The sequence below is a fragment of the Sceloporus occidentalis genome, unplaced genomic scaffold (assembly GCF_023333645.1).
Source record: "Sceloporus occidentalis isolate IW3139 unplaced genomic scaffold, rSceOcc1.0.p SCAF_1, whole genome shotgun sequence".
Classification (NCBI taxonomy): Eukaryota; Metazoa; Chordata; class Lepidosauria; order Squamata; family Phrynosomatidae; genus Sceloporus; species Sceloporus occidentalis.
The window spans coordinates 99,659,346-99,664,036 of record NW_028316981.1 but is presented as its reverse complement, the minus strand read 5'-3'; the positions used below and the strand labels follow the sequence as shown (position 1 = coordinate 99,664,036).

General features: G+C 38.2%; 1 pseudogene; it reads left to right on the top strand.

The window, feature by feature from the left end:
- The first annotated feature begins 2,579 nt into the window (after positions 1-2,579).
- LOC149321875 (peroxisomal reductase activating PPAR-gamma pseudogene) lies at positions 2,580-3,851 on the top strand (annotated as a pseudogene).
- Positions 3,852-4,691: the final 840 nt, after the last annotated feature.

Below are 4,691 nucleotides of genomic sequence, written 5' to 3'. Positions count from 1 at the left end.
GTTCTAGAAGAAGGAACACTCCACATAATGAGTGTACTTTCCTGAATAATTCTGTTGAAGGGTATCCTTTTCTGCTATGATGATCTTGAATGAATTAGCAATGGTTAAAAATGGAAGAGCTTAAGCAGCAATTGCCTATGTCTTTATTAGCCATGGATTGAGGTCAGACCTCAGTGGCTAATGCTGAATGATGTCTCTGTATAGCTATAAGGCAATCACCTGCAGTTGCTGCTGGCTTTAGCATGCAGAACACCCTTCTAATGATAAACAGTTGCTGTTTATTCCTGAAAAGCTTCTTCTGCAAAATCTGGCTCCAAAATACCCTTATCCTTATGTATGTGTTAGTCGAAACAAAGCTATACCAAAGCGCCGAGTTTCAGTAAAACCAGCAGCATCTGCTTTCCCCCTCATTTTAGTTTCTCAGAACTCACAAAGGGAGATGAGAAAGTGTTCATGTGCTAGTCTAAATACCCAACTCTCTTTCACAGTGAAAAACATCTTATTATCTAAGATGTGAAGATACTGCAGTAGTATTAAGTTGATCATTTCTTAAAAATCAGAGATATCCATAATCATCTTGCTGAGCTTTTCCAACAGATTATGCCAGGTCTCTCCCCACCCCATCTTAAACAACCCACATCATTATAGTAGCTTATTTGTAACTTTGGTATTAATATTGTATGACAATTATCCTTTGCTCCTCAGACAGTCAAGGCAAATCACACTTCCATTTGTACAATAATATGACATTCCAGCTCTTGGACTCAGCTGCCAGCTCTTCTTTTGTCATGCAAAGACTGTCTTTTGATTTCTAATCCTTCAAGACTAAGCATCAGAAATTATTTTTCCTCAGTTCTTGTTTTGATGGTTCATGCAGAGGCAACAACACAAGGCTTAATCACTTCCATGCCCGGTAGTGAAGCTGCAGGCAATTGCTTGGAAATTGTCATTTCTTAAAAATACTAGATCACAACTACAGGACATTTTGAAAGCAAGTATATAGAGAACACTGCTATGTAAATCTCTTTTGGCTGAACCAGCTGTTCCTAAACCTATTTCCAGGTGAAATCCCAGCATACAGCATGGTAGAGAACTTTTCTTACAACTTCTGTAAATGGGGATTTACAATAAGCCACAGACTCATTGTGTGTGCTCAAGGTATTTATGCCATGGACTTATTTTTATGTTTGTATGGATTTACTGCCACTGGTTTACTGCCTGTCATCCTTCTGCCTCTTCTCTAGACTCCAGAAACATGCATTAAAAATTGTTTGGAGATTGGTTCTTTTAGGCTGCTTTGTTGCTTGGTCACCCTAGAATATGCTTTATGGGGTGCAGTGGGTAAAATAGTTGCATCTAGCAGGACATCACAGCTTTTGTGGTACATTTGTCCCAACACCTCCAGTACTGCAGGAAGGGTTGAGCTGCAATTCTATACTCATTTACATGGGAATAGGCCCTACTCAGTTCACTATCACTTCCTTTTATAAAAGGTTAATGTGTTAGTCCCTCTTTCTATAATATTCATTTTTAAAAAACGCTGTACCCTCCCATTTACAAAGAAATTTGTGAATGTTGGCAACTTCTTATAGAGTTACTATATTTTGCAAAGCAAAAAACAGGACATATTTACTGACAGACTACTTCAAACCACCTATGACTACAACAATTCTCACTTTAAATACCCCTGCTATATAAGAGAGCCAGTGGGGTGTAGTGGTTTGAGTGCTAGACTATGGAGAACAGGATTCAATTCCCTGCTCAGCCATGGAGTGTGCTATTCATCTCTAATTGAACAAATGTGTAAACATTGACCATAGGTGGGATTTATTCAATATGTGGATTAATATAATTAGCTATTGTTGTCCACAATTGGAATGCTCATGTAAAAAGTTATACCCAGAGAAGCATTATTTGTCATGCCTTTATTTAAATCTATAAACAAAGCATTTTTCTATTAGGTGTATCACGATAAAGTTATAAATCCATGATTTAAATGAACTGCAAGAATAATAGATGGCAATATTCAAAACATATACTAGCAGATATGTATATATGGTGGGGGAATCTAGCAGAGAAGGCTAGTTAAGAAGTATAAACTTGAGATTTGGAGGTGTTTAGGTAGGTGCAGCTGTGGTACAATAACTTCTAAAGGAAGCAGTTGGTTCTGAGTCTGGGGTTTCTGAAAGCAGATCAATATATTCAAAAACATAGCTGTGTTCTTTTGTTTCAGCATAAAAAGATATAGGAGAATCTTGTAGCCCCTTTGAAACTGAGAAAAAGAAATTTTTAGCATAAGCTTCCATGGATTTCAATCCATTTTAGTCCACAAAAGCTTTTGCTAGGAATTTCTTTTTCTTAGAACAATGTTGTTCTAAGAAATGTTAAGTTGCTAGAGTTTATCTTAGGCCCAGGGAGGTTAGGAAAGCAGCTGCTTCCAAAACTGACATAATTATCTCTCTTCGTAATTAAAGGTCCAGTTTTCTTTTTAATACAGCACTACAGAACCTTCGCTCCTGTCTAAAATTTGAGCTATCTTAAATACACATAGGTCTTATTATAAATAGAAACCAAGGCTTATGAGTCTCACTACAGTGATCTTTGGTCTCTTCCAGCTGCTCCAGTGAATGTGAGTGAAGACCTATTTCAAGGATGTGGTGGTGGTGATCACGAGAGCAACTTCAGGACTCAGGAAAGAGTGTGCCAAAGCTTTCCATGCTATTGGGTCAAAACTGGTCCTGTGTGGCAGGAATGGGGAGAGGCTTCAGGATTGTCTGCGGGAGCTCCCTACCAGTGCTGACCACCCAAAGAATCCCCATAAACATCACACCATGATCTTTGACATCTCAGACATCAAAGCAGTAGTCAGTGCTGCCGAGGAGATTTTGAAGTGTGAGGATCACGTGGATGTCTTGATCAACAATGTTGGGATCAGTTACCGAGGCACCATTGTGGATATGGTGGTAGAGGCAGACTGAAAAGTGATGGAAACCAACTACTTTGGCCCAATTGCATTGACCAAAGCGCTTCTTCCTTCCATGATCAAGAGGAGAAAAGGCCACATTGTAGCTATCAGCAGCATTCAAGGCAAATTTGGGATTCCTTTCCAGTCTGCATCTTCAGCGGGGCTTGCCTGGAAGAAGAAGACCTCCCTCTATCCACCATCCAGAGGGAGAGAAAATCAGGCCAGCTCCATTGGCCCTGATCAGAGTAAGAAGAAGAGCCCTCCCTCCAGTCCATCTGCTGTGGTCCAGGCCTCCTAGAGAGAGAAGATCTGCTCAACTTTCCCTCTTCCCCACTGCCATTCCCTTCTCCTTTTGTGTCTTGTCTCTTTAGATTGTAAGCCTGAGGGCAGGGAAATGTCTAATTAACAATTTGTAAGCTGCTCTGATAGCCTTTTGGCTGAAGAGCAGGGTAACAACAACAACAACAACAACAACAATTTAATGTCAGTATTTGAAAGAAAACATGTATTGGATAAAAGACTTAGTGCTCTTACATGTGTGAAGTTGTTTCTCAAGTGAACAGATCTTTTTGGTTCCAGATACATGTAGAATGAAATTCAATGAGTTCCCACTTTCGTTATTTACTTAATGTCTGGATTAAACACTGATATTTAGATGAAAATCTTACCTTAATGACAACAATGATAGCTGGCCTATTTAGCTGCTAAGGATCTAATCTGCTATTTGCTTTTCTGTGATAGGGAATGGAAATCATTTATATTGAGCACCGCATAATAAAGCTTGTGTCCTAAATAGATCTCATTAACTTCAATGGAATGTACTTGTGAGTAGATATTTAAGAATATAACCCATTTCTTCTGCTAAAATTAGGCCAATGGTTATTGAAAATGTACTTAGAGGTTATATTTTTAAACAACAATAAATAAATAAATAAATAAATAAATATATTATTATTATTATTATTATTATTATTATTATTATTATTATTAAACACTTGGAGCCTTTACAGTGAGAATTCAGTGCTCTTATGTTAACCAGATGCACTGATAATGAGGTCATGCAGACCAGAAATCTGAAATGATTCTTTCCAAAAATCATCCAGCTATATTACGTTTTTACATTATTTAAGAATGCTGATTGTTCTGCTGGTGTCCTCACTAACTGAATTAATTGGAGGTGCCAAGATACAGAACTATCAATAATTAAGATGCACAGATAGGTTCCAAAATGGTTTATACGAGATCAATTTGATGTTAATAAAGGAGACCAGCAGATGTTCAATCTATACACAAATACCTTCTTCAGGCACAAATAAAAAGGCAGAAGATGACCTGGTAGAAAATAATCCAAGAAGAGTAGTCAAATGGCTCTTGCATTGTTACAGCGAAAGCAAATCCCATGCTAAAGAATAGGGAGAGACACAGTTGGGATAGTTGCCAGTTGTTTCCTCAGATGACAAACACTTATGTAACAGTTTCTCACCTGTACTGAATACTAGTTGTATCTGTAGCTCCTATTAGGGTAAGGGATAGGGGAAAGTAATAGCCACTCATAATTGGCTTGCAGACTCTTACTGGCTACAGTTTATACAGTTTTAGTGGGGCACAAACCTGGATCCACTTAATGGATGGCCCACTTCTGATAGAGGCTGCATGCATGTAAGGATTACCTATTATGACTGAGAAGCAATTACAGCAGTAGCTACAAAAAAAAACCAAACTAAAG